The sequence below is a fragment of the Antechinus flavipes genome, chromosome 3 (genome assembly GCF_016432865.1).
Source record: "Antechinus flavipes isolate AdamAnt ecotype Samford, QLD, Australia chromosome 3, AdamAnt_v2, whole genome shotgun sequence".
NCBI lineage: Eukaryota > Metazoa > Chordata > Mammalia > Dasyuromorphia > Dasyuridae > Antechinus > Antechinus flavipes.
Genome location: NC_067400.1, coordinates 87,740,370 through 87,750,118, shown reverse-complemented (window position 1 = coordinate 87,750,118; position 9,749 = coordinate 87,740,370).

The following is a 9,749-nucleotide window of genomic DNA, read 5'->3' as shown; positions in this document are numbered from 1 at the left end:
CTATGTGTCAGGCAAATTTTAAATCTTTTTGATGGAACAATGCTGTAATAGTGACTCTGAACTGGTAGGCAAGTTTTAATTTCAGTTCTTGTTGCACCCTACTCAAAATAATCTATATACAGTAATTTAATTAAAAACTGTTCTGAATATCTTAAATTTTTTACTGACTGACTTGATTTGGGGTTATGAAACATCCTTTTGTGGCACTGTGAACATGTCACTGCTGCTAATTTCCAACTCATTAGTGACCCTATTTCAATAGAAAGTGATGCATGTGCCTACCATACTGGTGTGTATTCATCTTATATAATTGCACTCTTAGCAAGAGAACAATCATGACAGTGACAAAGATGAAAAGAAAATGATTATAAAAATAAAAGCTATAATGATTAGGATAGAAATAAATGAAAAAAATCATAATAACTTTTAATATGGTAATTTTGTATATTTAATCTTCAAGCATATACTTAAACACTTTCTTTCTCTCCATGCAGTTTTATTTTAGAGTTTTCATCTATATAAGTAGGGTAGTGTGCTATATTTGGAACAATACTACATGTCCATATTTAAACAGGGTATTTGTCTAATAAAATAATTGCTAAGAATATATGGAAAATAATTTTACATAGATTGGCTTAAGTCTGAAAGTTGTACCATTATTTTCAGATGTGAAGCTATTTAAAGAAGTTACATCATGTACTCGATGACTATCAATGATTTTACATCTACCAAATCTAAGTTTATGATACTATGACACTAAGATCCTAAGATTTAGACAGGGACAAATTACATTTTATGGTACTGAAGGAAATGTAGGTATCACCTATGAACAAACATGGTCAATGTGATACAAGAAGGCATCAGTGGACTCTAAAGACAGATTAATCATCAAAACAATCTATAATGGATTATTAAACAAGTACTTTGTGATCCAATTCAGTGACCACTGGGTGCCAATATTCATTTACTAAAAACAAATCATGCTAAAGCTCTTTTTTTTGTATAGAGGTATTAGATCGGCAAAGTGTTATAGACATCAAGCATCTACATTGCTGCCAAGAAATTTACCAAGTTATCTCATTGAAATTTATGAAAAAAATGGAGAAAAATGGGTTAAATAAAAGTATCCCTAGATAAACTTGTCATTGGTTGAGCAACCAGACCCAAAGAGTATGGACTAATAAAACAATTGCATCCTAAAGGGAGGTCTTTCCTACCCAAAAATTTCTCTCTCAGTTGGATAAAGACAAAAGGGGTATGTTTATAAATTTATCTTTTTTTTTTTTTTTACTACAAGTGCTGGATAATAATATGCTTAATGATAGATTTAGGATTCAAAAATCATGAGCATCCTGGTCAATAGTCCCAATTAGATACGCTTAAACTTAGCTTGGATAAATCCAAAGTCTCACTTGGATTTAATTTGTCAATTGTACAAACAAAGGACTAAAGGAGATCTAATTTAACAATGAGTTACTGGGTAGTGCAGAAGATTAAAAAGTAGAAAACTTGAGTTTAAATCCAATCTCAGATACTTATTAGCTGGGTAACTCTGGGTAAAACATTTAACCCTATTTGACTCAGTTTCTTCATGTGTAAAATGAGCTGGAGAAGGAAATAAAAAATGATTCCAGTGTTTTTGCCAAGAAAACTATAAATGGGGTCACAAAGAGTCAGACAGGACTGAAAAGTCACTAAAGAATAAAACAAACCCTTCTAATCTAGTCTATTGTTTAATGAAAGATCTTTCAAACTGCTTTAAAACTTTTTAAAAGTAGGTTAATAACCAAACTCTCATTTTAAATCTTGCTTATCCCCCCAATATATGTGAAAAAATTAATGTAAATAGTGCAAAAGTCACTTGAAGCTTAGCTCCAGTTCAATTGATCACCAATACATAATCAGCAGAAACCTACCTCCACTTTGGGGACAACAGATTCAACAATGAAGCTCATGCAACTGGCAATCTCAGGGGAGCTTGCTACCTAGAAGGCACATCCCTTAATACTCCTCCTAGATGTCAGGTCCAACAAACCTGGGTTCATTTTATTTACAGCATAGTTAATTGCATGTATCTTTCTTCTTTCACAATCTTAGATAATCCAAATCTGATTGCACATCTTGTTCTCAGTTATAGTTTCAAATTAGGGATGTTTTGTTATAATTTACAAAAGTGTTTTGCACTGTAACACTCTCATAATATTTCAGAATACTCCAGATAGAGAAATTACTTAATTCACCCATAACACACACACACACACACACACACACACACACACACACACACACGTAGAAAAAAAATCAAGTCACTTGTTGACAGCTATAAAATGTTAGTAAGGATTAGAATGGACAAGTTTCTGACTCTTGGTTCTTCTTTCACATGAATTTTACAAAAGCATTACAGTATTGAATGACTTGTCCAAAATTTTAAGAAGAGGATGAAATCCAACATTTCTTTATTTTACCTTCCTTTTTGAAAAGCTCTTCTATTGACGACTGAACTCCTAATTCTCATACATACATATGTATATGTATGTGTGGAGAGAAAGAAATGTATGTGTATGTGTAAATTCTCTAAATATAAACAATTATATACCCTTCTATATGGATATGCACGCACACACACACATATACATATATGTATACACTTAAACCTTTTCTTTCTCTCCATGCAGTTTTTATTTTAGAGTTTTAAGTTATATAGGTAGGGGGTATGCAATATTTGGGACAATACTATATGTTCATATTTAAACAGGATATTTGTCTAATAAAATAATTACTAAGATACATATACATAAATATATTATTAAAGAAATACTTATATAAATGGTTTTGTATATTTTGCATATGTATTGTATACATATGTAAATATTTTGTATATATAATAAATATTGATATATGTTAATATGTTTAATATATGCATACATATATACATATATAAAAGGAATACGTAGTGAAATTATATATAGAAATAAATGGAATTAAATTTCTATGTACTCATGTAAATAGTATCTTTAGAATTTATATATAATAAAATAAGAATTTATAAATATTCTATAGACAAAAAATATAACATAATATATATACCATTTACATATGGTAGATTTAATGCTATAAATGTAATAACTTAAATATAAAAAAATAAATTATTTATATAAAATTTGTATAAATAAATGTGGATATGATCTATATGTATAATATGCATATACATATATAATAAATATGGGCTATATACCAAATATGTATATGCATTAAATATAAATAAAAATATATAACATAAAAATATGTGTGTATAGAATAAAGTTACATTCCTTATTTCTAAAAAAAAGTCCATTCAGGTGATTAAAAAGGGGCAGAGGACTGGGAAGTGGATGTTGAGAAATGAATTAAAGAGGTCTTTCAAACTTCTAAGTAAGGAAAATAGGGTGATTTACACCCAACAGCACTTTAGAGGGATCCTTGGAATTCTCATGCAAAATTGCTTTAAATATCATTTTTGTTGTCGTTGAGTTATTTTTCAGCCTTTTCTGCCTCTGTGACCCTTTTTCAAGTTTTCTTGGCAAAGATATTGGAGTGGTTTGCTCTTTCCTTCTCCAGATGATTTTACAGATTAGGAAACTGAGGAAAACCGGGTCCCCCAGCTAGTAAATAATCTGAGCCTCCATTTGAAGTCAGGTCTTTCTGATTTCAGGTCTGGGGTTCTACTCATCGTACTATTTTACTTATCAAAGTGCTGTAATTATTTCAATATTAAGACAAACACACAAAACTGATAGGGGGTAGGACATTTCTGCAACAAGGTATCTATTTCCTGTTATTATGTGGCTCTTTGGAGGCACCAAAACCAGTTAATAAATTAACTAATTAATCACTTGTCAAAATGGGCAGCAAAACCAAAATCCACCCCTCCCCCACAAACAGAATCACAAGGAAGACTAATGGGGAAGGAATGGGAGCACAGACCTCTCAGGAGCTCTCCTATGGAACAAAATTGACACGCTGGTCAATTTCTCAAGTGTCCCTGGGCTCCCACTGAATTAACAAGTAAACAGAAGAAGGGGAGGAAAAAAGCTTGGCTTGTGAATCCAGACCTTCTTCCTCTGGATGCAGCACTTAGGGTTCCTGTAGTGCCCTCTTGGTCGTTGGAGGACCACTGGGGAGGACACTCTTTGGGGAAAGGAGCACAGTCAGGGACGTCCACCCGACCAGGATGCACTTGTAAAAGCGCCTCTGCCCTGCAAACGAGTGAGGTGTGTTTGAGCTGGCAGGGAAATTTACAAGGCTCAAGATGCTTTCCAACAAAGCTGGATTTGTGGTTCTGGGAAGTGCCTTTTAGCCCAAGAGGTGTGGTCTTACACAATGGCATCCCATGTCTAAGAGCCAACACTTCTACTTCTGCAAGTAATTTTTTTTCCCTTTAAGATTTGAAAACTATTGAGTTATAATTAAATACCAGGAACAAAAACAAAGCAAAAAGAGTGCAGGTTTTGCCTTCTTTTCCAAACCCTCTGCTTAGTTTCAGAGACCATATATAAGTTAAGCAGGCTCACTACTAGCACTTTTTTTTTTTTAAAGAAAGATTTAGAGGACTTCCTCTATATTAAAGAAATTGTATAAAAAGTAGGAAACTGGATTCTGATTAGGACAAGCAGCCCATATTAATTTTCTTTCTAAAAAAAAAAAAAAAAAAAAAAGCCAAACTAATGCCATTTTAAAAATCTAAGCAAAAAAAAACTTAGATTGCCATAAAAATGGAATAGTATTTCTCAAATACCACAACTCAGCACACGGTATGTGTTTATTTTTTTAACATGAAGAAAAATTGCTTATAAAAGTCCCACACTGATTATTTTATTTTATTTTATTTTAGATTTTTTTTTTAAATTTTATTTTATTTAATAATAACTTTGTATTGACAGAATCCATGCCAGGATAATTTTTACACGACATTATCCCTTGCAATCACTTATGTTTCGTTTTTTCCCCTCCCTCCCTCCTCCCCCCCCCCCCAGGATGGCAAGCAGTCCTATATATGTTAAATATGTTGCAGTATATCCTAGATACAATACATATTTGCAGAACCGAACAGTTCTCTTGTTGCACAGGGAGAATTGGATTCAGAAGGTAAAAATAACTCGGGAAGAAAATCAAAAATGCAAATAGTTCACATTCATTTCCCAGTATTCCTTCTTTGGGTGTAGCTGTTTCTGTCCATAATTTCTCCAATGAAACTCAGTTAAGTCTCTTTGTCAGAGAAATCCACTTCCATCAGAATACATCCTCATACAATATCGTTGTCGAAGTGTATAATGATCTCCTGGTTCTGCTCATCTCACTTAGCATCAGTCCATGTAGGTCTCTCCAAGCCTCTCTGTATTGATCCTGCTGGTCATTCCTTACAGAGCAATAATATTCCATAACATTCATATACCACATTTTACCCAGCCATTCTCCAATTGATGGGCATCCATTCATTTTCCAGTTTCTAGCCACTACAAATAGGGCTGCTACAAACATTTTGGCACATACAGGTCCCCTTCCCTTTTTTAGTATCTCTTTGGGGTATAAGCCCAATAGAAACACTGCTGGATCAAAGGGTATGCACAGTTTGATAACTTTTTGGGCATAATTCCAGATTGCTCTCCAGAATGGCTGGATTCGTTCACAACTCCACCAACAATGCATCCACACTGATTATTTTAGATAATCAGACAAACATACCCACACACTTAAGAATTTCGGGTTCAGGTCATTCATGTAGTGTCATGAAAATATATACAATTATATGTAGTCTATGTAGACTAGCCAATTTCTCTGATTACTTGGCTCAGTTATTTAGAGTTCATGGCTATCAATGTCAAAGCCTTGAATTTGATTTTGTCATGAGATGGTTAGCATTACAGTGCCCTAAGGCCAAGGGCTCTACTACCAGTCATTTTGATAATGTGACCTTTGTAGAAGGAACTCCAAGAACATGGTTGGATCAACAAATACTAGAAAATCTAGGCACTACATAGAACAGCCCTGCCACCAGTTTATAAAATCCTCACTCTATACTTTCAAATAATCTGCCCTTCCCTCCTTTTCACTGTTCAGAACAGAATTTTCCAATTGCTTGTAACTTCATTTCATTAATACAAAAGACTAAAATGAGTTCTCTGGAAAAGGCTATATGATGGATACTTATCCCATTCCTCCTTCCTAAAACTTAGAATCTTTTCTAAAGCATAGTTTAATGATACTGTATGTAAGAAGGATTGGAGTCCAAAAGCTGCGTTGTAATTCCAACTGCTCTTCATTTCAGCCATCTCTAAAATCATATCAATTCTTTATTTGGAACAGAGGTGTTGCAAAGTGAAATCAGGGCCTTATTACCTTGCAGATAGCTGGACCTAGCAATAGCCTCCCAAGTTGTCTTCTGGCATTGGGTTTCTTTTTCCAGCAACACCCTGCTTTGACATAAATCTTACCCTTTCATCATGCATTACTTTCAAAATAAAGCTTAAAAATTTTGGCCTGGCTTCCAAAGTTTTCAAAATCTGGAACCAACTTTCCAGACTTGTCCTTACCCTTCTACACATTCTCATATCATTGAGCCAATTTAGACTTCTTACTTTTTCCCCAAAATCAATTTAAAGCATTCTCCTTATGCCTTTGCTCCTACTGTTCCCTCTGACTGAAATGCTCCTTATCTCTATATTTTTCTTCAAGTCCTAGAAATACATACACACAAATGCACAAACATGTATGTGTGTGTGTGTTTGTATATATATATATATATATATATATAATATACATATGATATGAAGGTATGTGTACATACAGACATATACAACCTACTCACACACCCAAGCACACATGCATACATATATTCTCTGCTTATGGAAATCCTATCTATTCTTAAAGGCTCAGCAAAAACACTACTATTTGAAATCTTTGTGCTTTCTGATAAAAGTGTTTTTTCCTCTAAACACCTCTAGTTTTGAATATGAATATATGCTGTATTGAACTAAAGTTGTCTTCATTTTTTTCTTTCCAATTAATTGGAATTAATTAATCATATAAAAACTAGCAATATATTGCTGTGTTTTTAGACTATACAAATTAATTGGAAGCAGCTTACTACAATGGAAAGAATTCTACTTCTGAAGTCAGAAGAAATCCACAGATCTGAGTTGAAACCCTTTTTCTTGTTATTTACTATCTTTATTTACTATACAGTTTTTCTGGGTCTCAGAATCCTAATCCATAAAATAAACATCTACTGGATGGCCTAAGAAGTCTAAACTAGCTCTCAATCTATGAACTATAATACTAAACCGTCTACAATACAATACTTCTACAATACAAGACTAGCTACTTAAGAAGAGGGATCAAATATAGAATTCATCTGTGAGTGTGTGTGTTTATTAGTGCTAAGCAGTAAAATGAAAATCAAGTACTGGCAATATCAGTACCTTTCAAGTGTCAAGATTCCAATTTATATTTTATCTTTTACTGCTAGGGAGCACAGTGGATAGAATAGATTTAAGTGTCTCAGACACTTACTAGCTGTATGACTTTGAGCAAGTCACTCAACCTCTCCCTGCCTCAGTTTTCTCATCTGTAAAATGAGGATAATATTAAACTTAACTCTCATGGTTGTTTTAATGATCAAATGAAATAAGGTTTGTAACTTCTACAAATCTTAAAGTTTATATAAATGTTAGCTATAGTCAAATTATTATTAATGTTTATTAATTATATAAGAACTAGTTATCATTCCTGTCTTGTTTGACTATGTACTTAAAATGTGTTCTTATCAACTTTCCTGTCTCCCACATTTTTTTACTTATAACTGAACTCAAAATAGCAACCATAACCCAAATACTACCAATGGTTCTTCTCTATCTTGTTAGAAATTTGAAAAACATATAATGTTTTTTATCCACAATGTATAACAACAACCTTTTTATTCCTTTTGAAATCATTTATTCATTGTTCAGTCTTTTTCAGTCACATCTGACTCTTCATGATCCCATGATCCCATGATCCCATGATCTTTTTGGCAAAACACTGGAGCGGTTGCCATTTCCTTCTCCAAATCATTTTACAAAGGAGTAACCTGAAGTAAACGGGGTTAAGTGATTTGCCCAGGTTCACACAACTTGTCAATGACTGAGACCAAATTTGAACTCGGGAGAATGAGTTTTCCTGACTCCAGGTCTGAAGTCTCTCTACTGAGCCATCTACTGTTAGCACTTTGCAAAGATGTTTTGATTTGCTGTGCTTTTTTTTGTGGGAGGTGCTGAAAACAGGAATAATTAAGGGATGGTCATTATCATCACAGAATTGACAATCTAGTCAAGAGGCCAATTACTGCCATCATTTTAATCATTTTTTTCCTGCTTTGATTTCTATTAACTTTGTCTTTGCATTTTTGTTCACTTTCACTCCTAATATCACTTCCTTCTAAAATGCAGTATCCAGAGCTATATACAATATTCTAGATATGGTCTGACCAGAGCAAAAAACACAACAAAACTCAAATCTCCCTTGTTCTTTTGTCTTAATAATTTTTAACATTCATCTAATGTGATTTTGTTTATTTGCTTGGTTTTACGTGAAATGGACACAGACTATTTTGAAACCAGAAGGAATTACATAAACATTATTGAGTTCATATTTCCAGTCTTTCTAGACTAATAGAACCCATCTGAATTTGAGTTCAGTTGTCATAACAGGCTTACCTCCATGAAGCCTCAAAGAAAGCTTTACTGGAGAAAACAAGGATAGATTTTTGTTTTGTTTTGAATCATTTTAAGTGCTGATAACTCTTAAGCATGGCGCTTAAATCAGATTTGGATGAGCATCCTCCCCGTTTGTGGTAACAAAATCACTAGATACTTGTCTCCATATGTCCAACTCCAAAGTAATGCCTCAAAAGACAAACAATTAAAATACTTTGAGTGTAATTATGGAGCCAACTTTACAACCAAAGGTCATAGCAATATAACATGGGAAAACTTCATTAATCTGCAAACCCACTTTCCACAGCAGACCCAAGAGCCTCATCTAACAGAGATTTAGTTATAAAATTCCATTATGACAATTTTGTTGTGTAGACTTCATTTCACTCCATGAATGGACTATAAGACATTAGTATAACATGTCCCATGATCATAATTAAACTAAAGACACTTTTAAAAATGGAATACATTTGATTTTTTTCATATTAATTTGCACTACGTTTCTCCATGATTAGTGTATATAATCAACTGCCACTTTCCATAAGACCATGAAATATAAGGCTAGCATGAGTATAGTGGATAGATAGTGGACCTCACAACCAAGAAAACCTGGGATTATATCATGTTTCCAACAAACAGGTTACATAGACCTGGACAAGTTTAATGAGACAACGTTCTAAATGTCTGTGTTTCGATAAGGTGCTCACCTGAACTGGTAGAGGTATTTGCCTCACCTGCAAGTTCCATATAGAATTCATTGTCTTTATCCTCCTAATTCTTATAAAATAGCTAAAATAACTGTTCTCAGATAGAAGATCTAGGACTGCTTGTACAGGACAGAAAGGAATCTGTGAATAGAGTTAGCAACTCTAATTAGAAGACCCAGAGTAAATATAAATAGCAATCATTTCTGTTTGGGCTAGAAACCCTGAAGGTCTTTCTCTCCCAGATTTATTTAATTAGTTAGTTGTGTTGTGTTTTGGGTTTGTTTTTTTTTTAACTAAGTAAAAGAAGACCATT